Below are 23,086 nucleotides of genomic sequence, written 5' to 3'. Positions count from 1 at the left end.
GTAAATGTTTGGGTACTGAGGCGATCAGCTGCTGGACTTTTGGGAGAGGAATGTTGTCCCATTATTTTCTGATAGAAAGGTCTAGCTGCTCAACAGTCCAGCTGTATCCATTTGTTTCATCATGCAAATGCCACCAGATATTTTCAGTTGGTGAAAGGCTGCAGTATATTGTTTATGCAAGGCCTTGCCTGAAATGATCTGGATGAGAACATGTTGAATCCAAAACTTGTGCTAACATTTCACCATCGATGGCAAAGTTGAAAGAGCTTTAATTAAATTCTTTAAAAATTAATTAATTAACTAATTAATTAATTTTAAAGTCTTTAAAATTAAATTAGCAAATTACGATTAAATACGTATTAAATAAAAAAAATAAATGAATGAAATTTAATTAAAATGTCAAAATTAAATTATTGACTAAATCAAATTAGTGACTTACACTGTTGCCAAATGGTGATTGAGAATATGCTGCTATCATAAACATGCTGCAAAATTTACAGTACTACAAGCTGATTGTAAGCGATCTCATATCACTGAAACTGCATACAAAACAAAAAAACTGGCATTTTCTACAATTTTAACAGTGAATCAGTCTAAGATGCTGCAGGGTGAAGTGGAACAAGAAGGACCTTCCACACTGAGGTGTAGATGAAGAGCTGCAGGCAACAGTCGGAATCCAACTTCTGAGCAAGGTAACCAGCTCCTTTGACTGTGCCCTGCTGTTTCACAGGCTCACGTTCAGCATAAAATCAGATCATAATGGTTTCCTGAATAAAGAAATAATGCCAATTGCTCTCTCCCTTTCTCATCAAAACATTAGCAATTTCTTTTTGCTTCCCCTAGAATTGTGTAATTTCCAGCATTGAACCATTTAAGCTGTTTTGTTAGGAGCAGCTAATCAGAGTTAAATGTCCAAATAGAGTGTTTTTACTCAGCTGTGTAGCTGCAAATTGGTTATGGGTTTAGTTTTCCAAAACTCTGCAGAATCTGCTATGGATAAAGTTACAGTAATAGCATCAGCCAACTACTGCCTGCAGTAGAAAGACTCACATGTTCAGTCAGTCCAATACTGTGAATTGTTAACCTAATGTTTGCTGTAGTCAGTGAATTTAAGAAATCCATGAGGAATTTCAGTGGCTGCTTAGTGGCTTTTGGTATGTTCGTATATTCAATTCTATATTGAAATTATTGTACAAAAATTTCCAGGTTACACAATGTTCATAAAGTTGGCTGAAAAAACAGTCTTGCTTGCTAGCTTTACAAAAAGAGATCATGTGATGTGGAATTAAATTCTATCTACCAGGCTGAGACTGTGGCCACAGTAATTTCCTACATTAAATGGTCTGTGTACAACATTAAAAAAAAAGCTTCTGTGTTCACAGTCATTTCAGAGTTTAAACAGCACAGAAGTAATTTTCATGTTTCTTTAATTGGTATCATTTTTAACCTCTTAAGCCCCAACGCCCCCTGATACGGGGGCAAAAAGCAGGAGATCAGGTAGGCTTGGGGCTTAAGAGATTAATTGGGATTTGAGGATGTCACAGGTAAAGTTTTCACTGAGGGCAAATAGTACCAGACTATACTGGTACTAATTACGTTCTCTTCTGAAACTCCTCGCCTTGTCGTACAGCCTTTGTTTTCTTTCTTTCTTTCTTTTTTTTTACAGCCTTTCTTGAGCATAGTTTTCTTTTTGAAAAGCAAAATTGCTACTTGAGTTGAAGCTGATATTCACCTGTAAGTCGAGTTCAGCTCCAAACCCACTTCCCTTCTCTTGTGGTTCTCTCGCCCATAGTCACAAGTTCCCTGGCTATTAAAAATTGCCCTCGGCGTGAACACAACTTAAGTGTTGATGTATTTAGTATGGTGCAATATTGACATTATCACAAGTGGCACAATATTCATGTGCTGTGTTGCCTTTTTAAAATTAAATTTACTCACATTACAAGGAGATTAACTCAGGTGAGTCAAAGGTTGAAAATAAAAATCTTTTCTGGCACAGACTTTAACCTTATAACTCTATAATCAAAAGTGTTCACCCAACGCACAGCTTTAGTTAACTATACAAAACAGTAAACCGGTAAATGACTGACAAACATAAATCTAAAATGTTCAGACAGCTCTTTAAGTTTTGTTGTGACATGCTCATATCATTCCCCACATTTGATCTCCTCTTGATGAAATAAACAGACGGTTTAAAAATAAAAGTGTTCTTGCAGCAGTAAGCCCTGGCTGCGCAGCTGCTCCCTACATGTCTGTGTCACAGAGTTATGTGTGTTATGTACTGTATATGCTTCAGTAGACAACATGAACTTATGTAACATGCTGGTCTAAATACCATAACTGATGCAGTGTGGCTACACTTTACATTCTGGACAAATATTATAAAAATGAAAAAAAAAAATGTAACTGTGTCGTAATTGCAACCAAAAAATAAGAATTAAAAATGCTTGAATTATACATATTTGACTGTAACTCTCACATTTGACTAAGCATTGTAGACACATGAGCCCATGCTGCATGCACACTGTGCTTTAAGCTGTTTAATCAGCTATTGTTTAATACGGTTACACAGAGCTGAATCCAGCCTTTGACTCTGACTTGAACATCTGCCATTTACAGTACCCGGATGAGAAATACTGTATACTTTGGCTTATGTACAGCAACGGGTGTGTGTGTGTGTGTGTGGGTGTGTGTGTGTATTAATACCCATGTGTGATTATCTGAGAGCGTAGTCCCCCCCAGGGAAGAAATATCCTAAATGACGAGCAACCAAATGTCAACTATCCTTATCCTCATGTTCTTAATGTATTATGTATGAGGCTGTCACTCTCAGCTTAGACTATAAGGACAACATGAACATGATTTTGCACACATACACCAGCACACTAGCAAATGCATAAATAAAAACACATATACACACACACACACACACCTGTGTGCTATATTCCATCACATTTACACACTCAGTTATATTGGTAATTTAATAGGTTGTGTTCATACTTGCCAGATGTCTGTCTCTGTTCCTCTTTAAATATGGTGCTGTAATCTCCCACACTTAAGAAGCTACAATACAATAACTATATTACTGTGTTTCATATAGCGTGTGTCATATATTGTCTATATGTGATTATTAAAATGTGCCTACACTAATATTAGGCAAACACATTTAAGTTGGCAAGCTGAATAGACATATCCAACAACCTAGCCATCAAGTATAATAAAATCAACACACTGTTGGATTTAGAACTGATTATCATGTCTTTACAGCTGGAGCATGTAGCATCCTGTTAGTATGTGTCTTTTGTCTGGTTTTCAGTTCTCTTCTATCTGTAAATCCATATCCCAACACACAAACAGAAATACTCTCTCTCACACGCGCACACATACATATGGATATATTTAAATATTTACTACTTTGCCATCTTCAAAGAAAAGCAAGTCCAATCACTCAAGTAAAATCAATTTGCAACAGCAACAAATTTGTTCCCAAGATGCATCCATGGCAACAAAAATGGGAAGTACCCATTTGTTGTCTTTCATAATCCTCCCTCCAGTCATTCAGAACAAAGCATCAGCAACACCTATGCAAGATTAAATATATAAAACCAAGAATACCAGATTCAGGTGGAGAAACTGTGTGCACTGCAAACTCCCACATGCGTTATGCACACAGGCTTTCCATTGCCGTAAACTTCGAGGTGATTCATTTAGGATTCAGACAAGCAGTTAGTAGAACAGTCCACATATCTTACAGTGTCGCCTCTTCATCTCTCACATTCTTTTCCTCTGAAAGATTACATTACATCTCTGTGCTATTCTCCCTCTTGCCATTCCCTTTTCATGTCTGACACAGATCCAAATCCCCAGTACCACCCCACACCTTCTATCAACCTATAACCACCTCATTTGTGTCAGGTCTGAGGGTGACACACTGAATTCTTTAAAAAAAATGTAGTAATATGATGCTCACCAGTTTCAGATAAAGAACCAGAATTTGAAAATAACCCAACTGTTGAAAAACTCACACTGCAGCAGACATGTTCCACCAATATACAAATAACTCACTTTGTACCTGCTGATATGAATGAACCTCCTACCTGTTTGCACCTCCAGTCTGTGCACTGGACATCCTACTGGCACAAAACAGTCATCCACACATGTATTTTTCTACAAGGGAAAAATGCATTTCAAGGTCAGGAAAAACAGCTTCCGCTGGCTGTTCCACTCACATGAATAGGGTTTTAAAAGACTACACCGTTTAGGAAAAACATGACTGCCTGTGTCCAATATGCTAAAAATACTCGTTTTCATGCTATAAAAATAAAAGCTGAAAATCACAAAGATGTACTGTATAATGTATAAGGCAGGATCCTTTTGGTGTATGACATCAACAGCTTATCAGCAAACTACAAAACCTTTCTACAAAACCCTGACGTCAGGGTTTTTGTAGAAAATTACTCATAAAAAATATCCCTGCTGACCACAAATGCTCCAAAAGTTATGCAGTTTCGGGGATTACCTAGTTATTTGTACCTAATGATTTGGCATTTACCAAAGGTACTCAGGACTTCATGTCTTCCTAATCTAAAACATCCAGAACAAAAAATATTATTAAAAAGCCTTCACACCATACCGTAAAGATAAGAGACATGAAAGTGCTACAGAGGCCTGGAGAAGTCATACGTCAGCTAAGTTTTATGATTAATTCTTGACACGAGGCAGCAAAAATTAATTAGTGTTCACAGGAAAAAATTATAAATGTCATCACACCAAAATTCTCCAGGAACCCATAAATTGTAGAAATTCATAGAAGTGCTAAAACCACCTGCAGCAGGGGTGTAATTTCTAGTTGTTGAAATCTGTCACTGTTGCCAATGTATCAGAATTTCACAATTTACTTATTTAAAGAGTCTATATACTGCCAAGACTACATGAAGTACTTTCTGAAAGCCTGCTAGAAGATGTGAATGCTGCTTTAAGGCCAATCCATCACTGAAACCAAAGTAGCTGATTTACACCAAGGCAACAGTGATTCTTGAGAAGCTTGGCAATAAGATGAACAGTACGCAGCAGCAGTACCCCCCATGATGGCCAAGATCAAGGTAGCACAGAGAGAAGCTAGCCAACTGTCAGAACTGTAGAAAGGTGTGATGAAGAAAGGGCTGCCTAAAAATAAACCAAACCGGTGCCTGAGGTCCTACGATGGCCCAGGATCCAGAAACCATCACAGCGGCAGACATCCGAGAAAGTAAAAGAAAAAAATACTCTTTCACAGTGTGTCTTGTGTAATGAACATTGTTTGTTGTACAAAGCTTGTGACTGATATATTCTTATGATGTTATTCTATATAGTGGAAAAACAAAAAAATACTGTAAAAATACAAGTCACTGAATAAACAGTATATTTTAGACAAGAATACAACCTCCAGTATCTCATATTATGCCGGGCTCACACTGTGCGATTTTTGGCCCATTTCGAGGCGATTTTTGAGTCGTGCGACCGTTTTGGCGATCGGCCCAATTTTGGCCTTCATCGTGTGTCGTGCATCGTGTAGTATACGTGGGGTAACGAGAAGCGATTAACACCTCACAACCAGCTCCTGATCATCAATCAATTGGTCGTGAGGATTTCAAACCTGTTTGAAATCCTCGCGGCCGTCGTGAGGGTGTCACCGCAGTTTCTCACACTGCGCACGTGCAAACACAAATGTCAGCGAAAAAGACGGCGCAGCACGTCAGTGCAGCGTGTGATCTGGACACAAGCGATGGAGGCACTTGTAGAACTTTGGAAAGCTCATCCGAGCCTCACAAAATTATCACGACCACAACAACCGTGAAAATAGTTGGATAGACATTGCTGCTCAATCATAGCTGCCTGATCAATGTTTTTCATTAGCAATTTAGCAAAGTTGATGGTGGTGGTGTGTCTGTGTGAGTGAAAGACAGAGAGGGAGAGCGAGCGACAGAATTTCTGTTATAACCTTCGTTTTATGGACGCACAGTGTGAGCACTCAGGTCGCATCAGAGCATCGGGCCGTATAGTGTGAGACCCTGCATCGTGACCTACGAACTTCTAACCCCTGCGAGTCAATCGTACAGTTTGAGCAGGAGCTGAATTGCGCGACTGACAAAATCGCACAGTGTGAGCCCGGCATTAGAGACTCATATTTTACTGCCACCTTCTGTTTTGCATTTCTGTGGAAGGGTGAGTTGAACAAAATATAGCATCATTCAAGCAATGCACCTACAAATCTGTGAACCTGTGATCAGCAAAAACACTTTAGGGAGTTTAGGGATCAAGAAATACAGCACATTCATGGCACAAATGATAGTAAAGGAGGTTGTGGAGTTTGCTTTTGTGACAATAGCTTGGAGGAAAATAGAGTGCCACCCCCTCTATTTGCTTTTGGCTGGTGCAGTATCATTGGGGCATTGATAGGTATATGTGTGTCATTGATGCCATTTATATACACTGTATACAATGTTTCCAATCAATCCATTGTCTCTTGGAGCTGTGCACCATTTAGGACGCCAACGCATACATACAAAAAACCAGTTCATATCAAAATTCATATGAGGCTACAATTCAATACAAAATAACAGTGACACTAATATAATTTCACCAGTGTATTGTTTTACTCCTTAGGTTTGACTTAACAAGTTCAGATACAGTGTCAAACATGTTTAGACTCTATTTATCTACATAAAACTGTTGAGACATTTGACCAAGCCACAGTCTCATAATCTCCCGCTACTTCCTACTTTCTGTGACTAGCATGAATTGAGAATCTTCTGTTTGCAGCATCTAAAAGGTTAAGACAAATTTATATATTTACTGTTTATGAATAGTCAGAGAGTCAGAGAATTAAGTGGAGAATAACTGAACTTGACAGACAGATAATCAGATCTGAGTGGATAAATGCGTGACAGTAGCATCTGCCTCGTGACAACCTCAAAGGGGAATATTTGTGTCAAGGGGCTGGGTCTGTGACCCAGCATTTTGAGTTATTTTGTCGTTTTTGATTACTTATGAGATAAGGTTAAGTTCAGGGGTTATTATTAGTTCGTCTTAGTTGAAGTTTAGTCTAGTTTATGTTATCCTCCATGTCTACTTGAGTCTTTTTCTGTTTATCATGTATTATCTCCTTGTCTGTGTAGGTTCCCCTTGTGTCTCTCTCCTCTGTGTCCCTCCTCCTCCCTTGCCCCTCTCTCTGTCTCTTGTGTCAAGCTTGCGTGTTCCAGTTCATGTCTCTCCATGTTTACTGCTTTATTTTGAAAGTCTTGTTTCCATGTTCAGTGTGTTTAGTTTTGCTTCCTTTGTGGTGTCATGTTCAATTCACTACAGTTCAATTCAATTTTATTTATATAGCGCCAAATCACAACAACAGTCGCCTCAAGGCGCTTTATATTGTACAGTATCCTACAATAATGGATATAGAGAAAAACCCAACAATCATATGACCCCCTATGAGCAAGCACTTTGGCGACAGTGGGAAGGAAAAACTCCCTTTTTACAGGAAGAAACCTCCGGCAGAATCAGGCTCAGGGAGGGGCGGGGCCATCTGCTTCGACCGGTTGGGGTGAGAGAAGGAAGACAGGATAAAGACATGCTGTGGAAGAGAGACAGAGATTAATAACAGATATGATTCAATGCAGAGAGGTCTATTAACACATAGTGAGTGAGAAAGGTTACTGGAAAGGAAAAACTCAATGCATCATGGGAATCCCCGGCAGTGTTAATTTGTGTCAGCTGTGTCAGCTGTGTTTCCCAGGTGTTTCCACTTCCTTCATTACCCTTCTGTGTATTTAAGTCCTCTGTCGTCCTTTGTTTAGTGTCTGGTCATCTGTTGAGTTCTTGCCTTCATTTATCCAGGTTTTTCCATGTCCAGGTTCTTATCATGCTCAAGGTTTTATTCTTTGTCTATTGTGTTTAGCATTTAGTTTTCCCAGTTTAGTTCTAGTTAGGTTTGCCTCAGTTTACATCTGCCTTTTGCTTTGTACCTTTTCCCGGCCACAAATAAACTGCTCGCCTTTTGTGAAATTATAGTTTTATTCTAAGTGTCTGCATTTGGATCCTCTTCGACCCTAAACACGGTCTGCCAATGCAAGCTGTGATATTTAGTTTTTTTCTGTCAGTTTTCAGCAATATCACTTCCTCACATTGTAGTGAAAGCTCTTAACAACAGTAACACAGAGGTCAGGGCTACATGATCTATTTTCCTTTGGCTTCTTAGATTGTTTCAAAAACAACGCTACACTACATTTGTGATGTTTATTGACTTGTATTTTGGCGGTTAAACAGTTTGTATTTGGATATTCAAAATGGAGTGAGCCTGAAGATTTCTTCAGGCAGACAGCCCAAGCTGCACTGCATCATACATAGGTAACATGCAGTTTCTTCAGGCCTTACAATTTGGTGTTGTTTTTAGGCTGCAAAGTTTCAAATTTCTCCATCTGACAGTTCTCTCACACCCCCTCCACCTTCATCCTACCATCCACCTGTAGACATTTAACTCTCTCCCTATATGTAATAAGTATCTTCAGTTAACACAACATGAAAACAGTGCATACATTAATGTCAGATAAGTTCAATAAGAAACTAGACAAGCATTGTTTTTGTCTAACACAGATCTTCATGGCCACTCTAATAATTTTGCTTTGATGCACTGACTACAGACTGGTCTTTGGGCTGCAGGATACAAATGCTGACTGAATGAAAGGATTGTTCCCAATGAAATTATTCCTCACTAGACAACCAAACGCATCATAGTTTCAGTTTAATGCATCCTGTCACAACTTTGAACAAACACAAGCCTTTTTTCCTGGCTTTCTTTTAACCAACACTCACTGTAACATTGACACTACAAGTAGAGAACAGTTGCCTAAGGCAACATCTGATAGACTTCTGCTGAAATCCATTGGACTGTACATTGCAAAAAGGGTACCCAGTGTTTTAAGATTTGACTCGTCCTAACGTTGGAACAACAGCTTATTTGTGTTCCAATCACCAATGACTGAATATTTGTGGGGGGGTTCTTTCATGTTGAAATGGACTATAATTTCTTAAATAAAAGTTTTTCAAAGTTTTTTTTTATTAACCAACGTATGTGACAAGCTGTGAGTGAGTACTCTATTCAGGTATAGTGTAACTGTAACATTGTCATTGTGGATGTATATTTTCCCTCAGCTACCTGGTAAATAATCCACCTGGATTGAGATAGCTTTTACTTTGAAAAGACTCAACAGGAATTTTCCTAAATTATGTCCTGTTCCACAGTGCCTCTAATTTGATTGTATTTAGAGGGTTAGGTTGATGCATGACTCATGAGGAATGATAATTGGTTGGTTTAGATGCCAGGAGGGAATGAGAGGCAGAGTAGGGTCAAAGACATTGAATAACTTTTGCTCTTGAGCTACTTAAATCTCAAGTGAATAAATAACTTTTTAAGGTTTACTTTATTTCCTTGTTTTATACAAAAAACACTCATCTTTCATGTTTCTACATAAACATCTCCTCCAGCTAAAGTGGGAAACTGTGTAAAATAAAGTCCCTCAGACTTTTCTAAATTTCTGGCTTTGATTATATTGCATCTCTAGGACCTTGTCTCTTTAGAAGTATAGCCTTATCCATTTTTTATTGGACCACAGGTGCTAAATTTGAAATATGACGGATCAAGAGGCAAAATTCTGGACCTCAGTAATTCCCTGGTTACAGCCCTGAATTCAAGGTACAGCAAATGCTTGGAAGTCAATGGCTTTACTTTGGTAAATCTACTCAATGAGCAGTCTCAAGAGTCTAGTTTAATGTGTTTATTTCAGTATTCTGTCACCATCTGTCCAAGAAATAATCTGCCACTGAATCAGTCTAATGATCTCTTCTCTTCTGCCCCCCTTTATCAATTACTTCATTTCCTTTGGTCAGTTTCATATCAAGATTCAGGGTCAAGCTGTCCGTCACCATAAATCCTGTTTCCTTTGCCATGGAACTCACAATTTTGAATATAACCCAGCTTGTAAAGTAATTAGAAGGGAGTTTAGAAAGGGTCTGAAATTAGAAGTGAAACATCGGTGAAATATTTTTTTTTATAGATGTCTGACCTTGATTCGAGGTGGGTGTAAATTACATTTATGAGCAAGCTCTGGGTGTGAGCAAACACTGGCATCCTGCCAGCACTTTATCTCTCTTGAAGCTTTTTGGCATGCACATGTTCTGCAGCTTTCACTCCATTACCGTGGATCAGCCAACAGACAATGCAAATGAGGTGTAGCTTTTCTCCATTGTAGCCATTTGATTAACCAAAATTAGATTCTTCAGTGTAAGCCTTCCTCTGGGTCACTGCATGCTATAATAAATGACTTCTTCACTCTGCAACATGAGAATAGTGCGGCTGTGCCGTTTCAAAGGGAACAAATCGCTGTTAAAGTATACACTCACCAAACACACAGCTACTACTGGATAAAAATGTAAAAATTGTAAAGTTTTTATAGTCATACGTTTTACATACATCTTTTTTTATATGGCGATTTGTGTTATATATTGGTTGAAGTAGAGAAAACATCAAATATTTAGCATACAGGTTTAATACCTAAGCTTATGTGTGATAAGCTCTCATAAAGTACCAGTCATATAATTCCCAGCTAATCCCCTTTAAAAGTCAGTATCTGTGGGTGATTTTTGTCAAAACTTGGATGCATTGTTTTGCGGTCACATGAGATTTGGAAAACACTGCAAACTGGCAAGTTGTCTCTTCATAAGCACTGGTGCTGGATACACTAACAGGATTGTCTCTATGTGTTGTTGTTCCTTCTGTTTAGGCTGAAAACACTTTGATGTTTGTTTGAAGGCACACTGTGACACCTCTGCTTTTTGTGTAGTGGCATGGCTCCAGGGAATGTTGGCCTATTAGTTAGACTGTTATGAAATTTTCTACATTTTGTGGACAGGAGAAGAACGCTACTGGGACCTTTGATATGTTTTTTTTTTACTATACCATAGCAAGTCTGATTTTTTTTTTATTTAACTGGAATATCTTTTGTGGGTTGTCAGTACTCTAAGTGTAACACAGGCTTTTATCATTGCCAGAGGATGAATTGGGACACTACACTATGTGTTGGACAATGTTGGTATTCTAATGTGCCAAGCCAACATGGTAAAATGCTTATAAACTATAAATGTGATTATAATAACTGTCAGACGATTTGTGTGTGGATTTCAGCATCTAGCTTCATATTTAATGTATGAAGCTAGATGTAAATAAATTAAAAGTTAAGTTCAATTGCAACCTTACCCACAGATAAATTTCATTTTCTTGAAAAACCTTAAAATATCCTTTTTCCAGGGAGTCGGCTGGGCTCACAGGCTTAGCAGGTGACTTTGGGTTGCAAGGCAGTCAGGGTTTGACTCCAACCCGAGGCCCTTTGTTTTCTTTTCTTCCCCCACTCTCTTTCTCCTCTTCACTGCACTGTACAATAAAAGCAGACTTAAATCTTATTTCAGGTGTTATGACTGTTTTAAGTGTAGGATGTGAGAATGGAGCTGACAGGAAGGAGGAAAAGTGAAAGACCACAGAGACGATACATGAATGTAATGAAGGAGGACATGCAGAGGGTTGGCGTGACAGAAGAGGATAGGGTGAAATGGAGGTAGATGACTCTGCTGTTGCAACCCACAAAAAAGAATAAGAAAAAAGAAGCTTTTGTTTCCTTCAGGAAGAACAACTTAAAAGAGGTTTTGACTTTTCAGGAAGAGCCATCAGCGGGTCTGCATTCTTTCCAGCACTATGGAACATAGCAAGTTGTGTACAAAACATGACTCCATGACTCCATCTGCTTTAATTGTTTGTGGTTTGTGATCTTCACTATGCAAAATGCATTGTAATCTCTATTCCTGCTGTAAACATCAGCATAATTGCAAAGTGTGTATATTAGCATGCTGACATTTAGTTTAAAATAAAAAAGCAAAAAAGTTTTAAGTACAAACTTGACAGTTTGACTACAACAGAATATATTTTTATCGCTTTGATTGAAAGTCAGTGTTTTCGGTTGAAAAGCAGAACCGCATACATCATCATACATATTTTATAACTTAAAGTGTATGACATATTCAGTGCCAAGGTTCTGGATAAAGGGAAGAAAGTACTGTGCCAAACAAGGATTTGAGTTTTCTTTGTAACGGAAAGAACCACATCATTGAATAAAGTCATTGATTGTGTAATACTGCTAAAAAAAGATCCCATTAATGTCCTCATTCTGTCATCAGCTGACTGAATTAACTATTATAGTTCAAGAAGACTCCTTTGGCTGAACTCTTATGACACAGTATAGCCTATTGTTCAGCTCCCATGTGGACGTTAAACAATAGCCTGAATGCATGAATCCTTCATATGCAGTGTTCTTATCAAGTCTCCCTCGAGAGTACATAAAGGTACACGTAAAGGTATACGTTCCTTCAAGTACGAGATATTTTTGTCTTGTGTCTTATTATAAAGGTGTCCTCTTTCCATAATCTTTTTCTTAGGGGTGAATAGCCGGGGTGTCAAATCTAGTGTCCGGGGGTCAGAATTGGTCTGATAAAGATTCAATTTCGGTCCGCTGGATGGCTTCGGACAATATGAAGTAGGACAAATTTTGGACTTCCCCCATAGCCATTCACAATACACCAAGATAATTAATTTATCGATTTCTGTGATTTTCCATTTTACTGCTTACAATTTAGGAAGTAAATTTACAACTTTTTTCATTTACTACAGGAGCATTTCTTTATCACGTAGAAACTAAGAGATGCTGTTGAAATTGTCCTTCTTTCTCTTTTATCTTATTGATTAAATGCATAGATAGTTTAAGAAAGAGATAGTTTAAGAGTTTAAGAAAACATTTTTAACAGTGTCCATCAAACAAGGAAAATTGTATATAAAAATGGCACGCAAGTTTTGGATGTGTTTGTATGTTTGGGCCCTTTTTTTTGGTAATCCTTCACAGCCTGTTCTTATAACCAGTGAAATATGGAGATACTTGTAACTTTTAACCATGATCTAAACATGGGTTTGATGTACGTAAATATGCGATTGTCATTAAAGTTTTACTTATTGAATTACAAAATTAAGCAGTGTCTTACGAAATTTGTACACTTTTTGAAACAGTTTCTTCATTGTTGTCTTACACAAGGCTCCTTGTATATTATAAAAGCATTTGTGACCCCCTTTTCCCCTCTCTCTGTGTAACTGGTCAGTTCAGCAGTTCATAGAAAACAAACAAAAATGCTATTGTGTGTTTTGGTTTTATTCTTCCTCAGTGATATCCTCGTGGAAAACAGCAGGCCAAATACTTCATTTGTTGTTTATTGTGAGGTTAAAATAAAGCAGTTATCTGAAGTGTTCAACCTTATCTATCTTGACCTCATCTAAGGAGATCTGTAGAGCAGTGACTCTGCCTGAGGTTACAGTGATAATGTCTTCTTGGATTAATTTAGTAAGTCGTCTTTTACTTTTTTGTTTTCTGTTCATTCCATTGCAGTCAGGATGTTAGAGCCTTGAAGGCTGTTATGCTGAAGTTCATGACTGGCTAACTTGTAATGTAATATAAAAAAAACATTTTATAATTTATTTATTTTAGAACAACAGAGCATTTTGTAGTGAATCGGGGAAATGGATTACTAAAAGTTGTGGTGGCTTGCAGAGATGTGGTTTACATGGTAATTGCAATGACATGCTCAAAAGTGTTTCCTTGGCAAGTGATCCTGTTTTTGAAATGCTTTTTATTTTACCAGAATACTGTCATTGGGTGATGTGATGTTGTGAAATAATACAGTTATTGCCCTCACTGGTCATGTTACATGACTAAACAGCCCCTGACACATTGACACATGGATACAGGATCTGGACTGATAACATCCACAGTGGGAGTCACATGTTTGCAGCAGATCTGTGTGTAAAGTCTTCTATGATCAGGGTTGTTCTGGTGCATCACTTGTACACTCGGTCGGATGGGGATCAGGGCAGTTTTGCTGTGCTGTTTTTTCTAGCTATTCTTGAGCAGTGTGGTGGGGTGCATTATCATGCTAGAGGAAGGTCACTAGTGTCAGGGAATGCCATTCCCATGAGTGGGTTTGCTTGGCGAGAAACAGAGTTTAGATGCATGCCAAAATGAGTCTTGTGCGGATCTGTGATATTTTGCTCGGCTAAAAGTTATCAAGGCTGACGAAAGCTTGGTTTTGCATTTGCTGGATATTGATCTGAAAACTCTTTTCTTGCTGCGTCACGACTGACTTTTTAGCTAACGTAAGCTAAAGTGGCAGTGTCTGTTTTTGTTTTTGACGCTGTCGCCGGTACGAGATTCCGGAATGGCACCACTTACCTCAACATCCAGCTGTGAAAGCTGCATCAACCTGAGCCAAAAAGTGATCGAGCTGGAACAAAGGATATCCACGCTATACCAAATCCAGGGGGCTGAATGCGAACTTGACACGATCCTCCTTGGCAAAGCTCAAACCACCGCTACTAGCGCTGAGCTAGCCGACACAGTGCACCATCCAGCTGCTGTGTCCCAAGATCCCGCCAACAGTCAACACAGGCTCTCAACTTGCGTCGCTGGTGCTTCTGCCAAGGACGAGAACTCCTGGTTTCAGCTAGGGGCCAGACCCAAGGCTCTGGTCAGCTCCACTCCACTCCAACCAGCGCCATGGACCATGGTTGAGACGCGTGGTGGCTGCAGAGGGGGTAGGAGGATCCGTCTCTCGCACCCTCACCCCTCCGGTGCGGTAGTATTGGAGAATAAATTCAATGTCCTGGATCCTGTGGACTTTCCTCCTCTGACCGCTAGCCCTCGCCATCCCGCTGTGTCGCTGAGGTCTGCGCCATCTCCACCACTACGCCCCCGGAGCCGCGGCGGGCAACCCGATGCTGTGGTGCAAACTCACCGCGGAGAGCTGTGCTTTACCCCGGCTCCTCGGAGAAGAGGACCCACGGCGCGGCTACCTGGGAGTCACTCACGCAGTCCGGCTGGCGCATCTCCATCTGAACACCCCCGGTGTCGCGGCGCGGGCGTCTCAGATGGCCAACAGCCCTCGGTGGCACCTCCTCTCTCCACGCTGGTCCTCGGGGATTCCATCGTCAGGAACGTGCGGATGAGGGGGGCGCTCACGCTGTCGTTCCCGGGAGCCACTGTTGTTGACATAGTGGACAGAATTCCCAACATTCTGGCATCCCACCCACAGGTTAACCGGCTCATCATCCACATCGGCACCAATGACATCCCCAAACAGCAATCTGAGCTGCTGAAGTTGGACTTCCTCGAACTCTTCAGCCTCCTTGGTCAGTTGCAGGTGAGTGCTTTTATCTCTGGGCCCACCCCCACCTGTGGCAGAGGGATAGGCCATTTCAGCCGGCTGCTCAGCCTTAACACCTGGCTTTCCTCTGCCTGTATCTCCCACGGCGTGGGTTTTATTAACAACTTTGATGCCTTCTGGGAGAGGAGGCATCTTTTTGGGGCAGACGGGCTCCACCTTAATGCCTGGGGACGCCGTTTGCTGTCCGCCAATTTGGCATTTGGCGTACAGCACTCCCGCACATCGCCACTGTCTGCCACTGACTGATGTTCCCCTGGTCCCAGCTCCTATATTTGTTCCACTTTTAACAGTAATACACAAAACTCTGGACTAGGACCTTTCTCTCCCACAGTCAACACAATACCCGTCATAATCACAAACAGAGAGCAACAGAATTATCATAAATCCAGTAACTCCAAAAACATTAATAACCTCCGGCCTCTCCAAAAATATCAACATCCATTCAACTCTATTGTCAATAATCCACCAGTCTCAATCAGTATGGCACTTTTAAATGTACGCTCTCTGTCGAACAAGTCTTTTATTATTAATGATTTAATTTTAGATAATAAACTTGACTGTTTATTTTTAACTGAAACATGGCTGGGCTCGGATGCACCAGTTGTTCTCACTGAGGCCTCCCCACCAAATTTTAGTTTCTCTTTTTCTATTAGAAGTGGTAAGAGAGGTGGTGGGACTGCATCTTTAGCCAACAACACACTCACCACCAAACAAATTTTATTTGATCATTTTACCACTTTTGAATTCCATGCTATTGTTTTCAGCAGCCCTCCAGTTTTATCTGTCACAATTTATAGACCACCTAAAGACAGCGCTGCTTTTATCAAGGAATTCTCAGAATTTTTAACAAACATACATTCAAAATATAATATGATAATTTTAACCGGTGATTTTAACCTGCACATAGATAATCCTTCTGACCCTGCAACAAAAGAATTCTTAAACATTCTTCACTGTTTGGATTTTATCCAGCACGTCACGCAGCCGACTCACAACAGGGGACACACTCTGGACCTGGTCATCACCCATGGGCTGTCCACCAGCGTGTCCTCTGTTGTTGACTTGGCTGTCTCTGACCACTACTGTGTGTTTTTTAACATCACCGGTTTTATTCAGCGGGAGACCTCGGTGCGAACTGTGAGGAGGCGCTATCTAACCTCTGAAGTGGCTGCAAATTTTACCAGGGTTTTAGACGAATGCCCCCCTGTGATTTTACCTGCACCCTGCGATTTGATTTTTAGTTATTTTAACAGCAAACTGAAGAAAAGCCTTGACTCCGTTGCTCCACTCACCACCAAAAAGATTAACGTAAAACATGCATCACCCTGGAGAAACGAAGAAGTCAAAAAACTCAAAAGAAATTGCAGGGCAGCAGAAAGGAGGTGGAGGAAAAATAAAAATACTATCAACCATCAAATATTTTCCGAGCAACTTAAAATGTACAATAATACATTAAGGAAGTCAAGAAATTCATACTTCGCCAAAATAATCAGTAATAACAAAAATAATCCCAAGGTCCTCTTTTCCACCATAGATCATTTATTTAACCCTGATTTTAAAAGCTCCAAAAGAACCCCCACAGACTCGCTCTGTGAGCAGTTTGCAGACCACTTCAGGGGAAAGATCAGCGCCATCAGGTCTGATATTTTATCTAATCGCGATATGATTGTAAACACATCTGAGGGCTCGATTGTACCTGAGGAGACACTGGACAGCTTTGTCCTGGTTAATGCTGAGAACTTTCAGAAGGTTTTCTCCACAGTGAGACCCACCACATGTCTTTTAGATCCAATTCCTTCTTCACTCTTTAAAACACTTTATGGATTTTTTGAGGCTGAGCTTTTATACATGATGAATTGCTCTCTTCAGTTGGGTGTCTTCCCTGCTGCCTTTAAAACGGCGGTGGTGAGGCCCCTTCTGAAGAAGAGCAATTTGGATTGTAATGATTTTAATAACTACAGACCTGTATCCAACTTACCATTTTTAAGTAAAGTCTTAGAAAAACTTGTTTTTACTCAGATTACTGATTTTCTCAATGATAGACAGATCCTGGAGATATTCCAGTCTGGATTTAGGGTGAACCACAGCACAGAGACTGCTCTCCTAAAGGTTTTAAATGATCTTAGATGTAACTGGGACGCCCAAAAGCTCTCAGTCCTGGTGCTACTGGATCTAAGCGCAGCCTTTGATACAGTGGACCACGCTATTCTTTTAAACAGACTAAAACACATGGTGGGCCTCTCTGGTGCTGTACACAACTGGTTCACTTCCTATCTCTCTGACAGATCTTTTATGGTGAGTATGGATACATGCTCCTCTAAGATCCATAAAATGACATGTGGTGTGCCTCAAGGGTCGGTTCTAGGCCCTGTACTTTTTAATTTGTATATGTTGCCTCTCGGCAGTGTCATCAGGAGGCATGGAGTGAACTTCCACAGTTACGCTGATGACACGCAGCTGTACATCTCCGTGTCTCCTGATGACACCAGACCAATGGATGCCCTTTTTAACTGTATCTTGGATATAAGATCTTGGATGGCAGAAAACTTTTTACAGCTTAACCAGGACAAAACTGAAGTTTTAATTGTCGGTCCTGAGGCTCAGAGAGAGAAACTCTTGTCTAAATTAGAGGCATTTTCACTATGCCCTTCGCTACAAGTGAAAAACCTGGGTGTTATTTTTGACTCTGAGCTTGGTTTTATCCCACATGTTAAACATGTAACCAAAATTGGATTTTATCATCTAAAAAATATAGCCAGAGTCCGCCCTATTCTCTCTCGGGCCAACACAGAGATGCTGATGCATGCTTTTATTACCAGTCGCATTGATTACTGTAATGCCCTGCTCTCTGGTCTTCCTAAGAAGAATATTTCAACTTTACAACTTTTGCAAAACTCGGCAGCTCGTGTGCTGACGAAGACCAGAGGGCGGGCCCACATTACACCGGTTTTAGAATCGCTGCACTGGCTCCCCGTGTGTTTCAGGATCGATTTTAAAGTTCTTTTATTGGTTTTTAAATGTCTTAATGGTCTTGGGCCTTCTTATCTCTCAGATCTGCTTTTACCATACGAACCCTCGCGGATCCTGAGGTCCTCTGGTACTGGCCTTTTGATTGTCCCTAAAGTCAGGACACATACTCACGGAGAGGCAGCTTTTCAGTGGTACGGTCCTCGTCTGTGGAACAGCCTGCCGGAGGAGCTCAGGGCCGCAGAGAACGTGCATGTTTTTAAGAACAGGCTCAAGACCCACCTTTTTAATTTAGCTTTTACTTAGCGTTTATTTATTTTTTATGCTTATTTATTCTATCCTGTTATTCTATTATTAATTTAGGATTTACCTAATATTTATTGATTTTATTCTTATTCATTTTTTAATCTTCTTACTCTATTTATATTTATATTTATATTTATATTGTATCCTGTTCTTATTTATTTTATCATTTTACCCATATCTCCAGTGTTTCCTCGGAGGGCGCTCTCTGCACCGGGGCTGTTATTGACCGTGGCTGCTGGGTCTCTGGGGTCCTCTCAGCCTGGTTGGGGGGCTCCTTGGCCTCCCTCCTGCTGTGTGCCCAGCCCGGAGGCTGCGGTCTGTGACCGGCTCCCGGTGCAGACGGCTCTCTGTTATAATGTTTCCTCACTTGGCTCATGCGAGCCCAGCCCAATTTTTACTCTTTAAGTGTGCGCGTGTGTGTATGTGTGTGTGGGTGGGGGTGGGGGGATATATGTGTATTGAGAGTGTGGGGAGTGCGTTGGAGGGTGGGGTGGGCTGCTTTTAACTATGTAAAGCACTTTGTGCTACATTTTTTCTGTATGAAAAGTGCCTTATAAATAAAGATTGATTGATTGATTGAAAATAATATAGACATGAATGCCAGAAACCAAGAATATCCAGCAGAAAATAGCTTCAGCATCAGCATTATTCACTTGACCCGTCAGTGGTTTTGATAGTGTGGCTGGTGTGCATACAGTACTATACAATACAGTTTGAATACCCAAACAGAATAAATATTCCCCATAAAAGTCCTTAGTATTTGTAACTTATTTAAGTTGGTTCCTTTATGCTTTGCATTTGTCATGACAGAAATGTGTGCATATCAAAAATGTTGATTTCCAATCTGAAATGGTTCTCTGCAGACAGTTGGCATTTCAAAAGTGTGTGGTTATCTTCTCAGACATGTCCAGAAAGCTTCCAGGGTGGTTCTTATTTTTATGATACTCCCTGGACGTTCTAACCACTTGAACTGCTGCACCACTTCCAACTTCTGCTTCAAACTGACCTGAATTTAATGTGAAGGATGATCACTGAGAACCGTTTACAGCAAAAACATTTCAGTTAAACAGCCCACCATAGTGTGGAAGGTGAAGGGTGAGAACCAGGGGCGATTCTAGGATCAGAGCTTTGGGGGTGCTGAGCACCCAGAGAGCTGCCCAGCCAGCCAAGATACACTTTACTTGTCACAATGAGACTAGGGGTGGGTTTTGATAATCGATTTATCGATTAAAATCGATTCAGGCTTGGATAACGTGATGTCGATTCATTAAAATCCTGAATCGATTTTGCCCGAAACGCCAGAATCTCAGGTTAAACCTCACAAAATTTCAACAACCACGAAACAGCTAAAACAGTAAATGGGAGCAGGTACACAGATTCTGCACAAAGACGTAAACACAAAGCGCGGACCCGCCGACGGATCAGAATCAGTGAGATGTGACTTTCTCACCCGATGGCACGGACACGGTCGGGGCTGAAAGCCGACAGCGTGCTGATTCTGATGTTTCGGCGGGTCCGCACTTTGTGTTTACGCCCTTTTTGCGCTGATTCTAAAGCTGTTAGTTTTATCTCTCTCCAAACAATACTGACCGAACCAGCAGCAAAAGAAGATCCCAACTACGCTTCACAAAACCATCGTCATGAATTCCCTCTGACTTTTGCTGTTTTGCTTCCACCACACTTCATGCACAGCTCTCTCTCTCTCTTGCTCTCTCAGTATACTTCAAGAACAGTTTCCCGTTTAAAAATCTGTTTTCTGCATTATTCGCTTGCTTGTTACGCACAAGTCTACCGTTGTTTACAGGCTGTTGGCCGCTGTTTTTTTCCTTTTACTTACTTCTGAAAAGAAAGTCTCATTACTGATGTTCAATAGGCTTCTGAACAAATTTAAACTTTTTAAAATTATACAAAATGCAAAACGCTTAGCCGTGTCTCTAATAAAACCGCTGTAACTTCAGAGGTAATGTTCATATGTTGATTAATGGTTTTCTTTTGTTTTTGATGTACTGCAGAATATTTTTATAAAATCCCAGGCCAGGAAAATCACCTTCATGTTTTTCTGTGTTTTATCTTCAGCTACTTTGACACAAAGGCATCTGCTGTGATGCTCACACCTTTGATAAAGTCTGGAAAGTGTCAGCTTCCTTTTAATAGATACATAAATATGTAAATGTACTGATCTGAATTATAATATTCCTGACTGTCTGAGGCAAAATTTCCCAGATTTAAATCGAATTGAATCAAATCGTGGATCGAATCGATTCGATCCACGATTCGATTCGGCACCTTGTGAATCGGAATCGAATCGATTCTAGAAAACAGTGACGATACCCAGCCCTAAATGTGACTTCTTCCCTGTCTCTGTCAGTTCCTGCATCAGTTATGCATCCAATACAGATGCATAAAAAAACACTCCCAAAACAGAATAAATTATTACAAATAAATTATTACAAAATATATAGAAAAAAATATATATAAAAATAGAGGCAACTTTGCCTGTGGTAGAACGTATACAATGCATGGAAAAATCTTTACTGCAGATACTAATTTGACTAATTTAATAATACTAATTTTGTGTTGTAAGATTTATGAGTTTCATGCTTTCATAGTGGTACTTAGGAGAGCTTGATATTTTTTATCAGGTGGTACACACTGTAAAAAGTTTGAGAAACACTGATAAGTGTATGTGTGCTTTTGGAAAACATTTAAAGCTGCTGTACAGAATCTTTGAAACAAGCTAGCTAGAATATAAACAGAGCACTCTGCTTCTCTTTACAGCTCCTCACGTACGTACTGCGGCAGTCATACAGACAACTGGACGGTCCAAAAGTTGGTCTACCTATTACTGGCTGAGGTTTTAGTAGAGTTGTGGCTGAACAACATAAAAATATATCATTAATTTTCATCTCCCCAATCAATTATAATGTTATGTTGGAATGTTGTTAAAGAGGGTCAAAATGTTTCAACCCAGTTTGTTTTGCAGATTCTGTATAGCAGCTTTAATATAGGGAGAACACAACTTCCAGATTGTGTTGAGTAAAATCAGGTTTTTTTTCTCTTTGTCAGTTTAACAGTTTTTGTTGTGCCTGTCACTGTTCCCTGTCTGTTTTCTTACCTGGTTCTTCCTGACCTTGCCCTTTCTCCTCACATTCCCCTCGTTCCTCTCTCCTTGTTCGGACTGACAATCATACACAAACAGATTGTATTCAATTAGATGAAAAATTACATTAATATGAAAAAAAACTATTAAGATCACTAACAAAAAGTCCTCTCTCAGTGTACTTTCAACCAAAAGGCAAATAACCAAACCACATGAACATCTAATAAAAGATAGAAATATTGAAACACTGATCCAACATTATTCTTGATTGATGGATCATTTGATTTTACACTTTTACCTGAATGTGACTTCTTTATATCCATTATGAACCTGGCTGTCTCTCTCTCTACACACACACACACACACACACACACAACAGGAGTTATAAGGTTAATGGGCATCCAGTCAGTTAGCTAGTTAGTATCTGTAACGTTTGTCCTGTAAAGCATCTACGGGACACAGGTGTGAGGACAGCAATACTTTTATTAATGCTGTGGTTTTCCGTTCACTGGGACACAGTCAATCCTGCTCTCTGCTGTCACGTCCGCTCTTCCGCCTCCGACTGTCACTGCCAACATATAAAGAGTGACAATCACCTTCACTTCTCAGCACACCTGTTCACCCCGCCCCTGCGCCGCCCCGGTAGCTCACTGCGTCACCCCTCCTCTGCAGTCGGCCAGAGACCACACCCACGCCACAGTATCCATTTCAAACAGGACAGCGGTAACAACAGTAGGCTATGGACAATTTTAAGTTTTAGATTTTAAATAGGTTATATAAATTTCAATGGGAGCAACAGGACGGTCAAATGTCACTGATTTTACTACAGAGCAGGACGGATTGTAGGGTAGCAAACATCTTCGTTTTCAACACTGCAGGTTACCTGGGTGCTATGTTTTTCAGCTAAAAAGAAACATGTTCTGACTCCTACCTAACTATATAAAGAGTAACTGAAGGTTAAATGCAGCTAATATGTCCTGTTTTAAGCCAGGCACTCACACCTCTGCTCCGCAAAACAAACCATTTTGGGGGGGCAATGTTCCCTCTACGCTGCACACGTGCGCAATTGCGCACTGCTGGCACGGTCTCTGCGCACACAAAATCTGCATTGCGCACAAAAAAATCTAACCTGAATTGAAAGTAACATTAATACATTAACAATTCTGTTTTGCAGTGTTAGTCAGTAAGTGACTGGCTGCTCCAGTATGGGATTAGAACGATGCCACCTTATCCCATAGTCCAGCCAATAATGCGATTTACATTCGTATATATGCAGCTAAACAACGTCGTTGACAGGCTATGACAGCGTCCTTATGTGCCGACACCGGTGTTTTAGCTAGCAAAGCGGCGTGGCTGATGTGGAGTGAAGCC

General features: G+C 40.2%; 1 protein-coding gene across 3 annotated transcripts in view; it reads left to right on the top strand.

Moving 5' to 3' along the window:
* The window catches only part of opn7b (opsin 7, group member b), a 78,179-nt gene that overhangs the window by 7,890 nt on the left and 47,203 nt on the right, over positions 1-23,086 (top strand). The window contains exon 2 of one of the 3 annotated variants that reach the window (XM_040007813.1): positions 585-692. The exons of 1 other annotated variant lie outside the window; for it this stretch is intronic. The gene's annotated coding sequence lies outside the window, so the exon portion shown is untranslated. Of the gene's footprint in view, positions 1-383; positions 693-23,086 lie in introns of those variants that run through there. One more of the 3 variants, XM_040007815.1, reaches the window with a different exon arrangement.

The sequence above is a fragment of the Simochromis diagramma genome, unplaced genomic scaffold (assembly GCF_900408965.1).
Source record: "Simochromis diagramma unplaced genomic scaffold, fSimDia1.1 OVJJ01000545.1, whole genome shotgun sequence".
NCBI lineage: Eukaryota > Metazoa > Chordata > Actinopteri > Cichliformes > Cichlidae > Simochromis > Simochromis diagramma.
The sequence above is the reverse complement of the archived record's forward strand: the minus strand, read 5'-3'. Positions and strand labels throughout refer to the sequence as shown.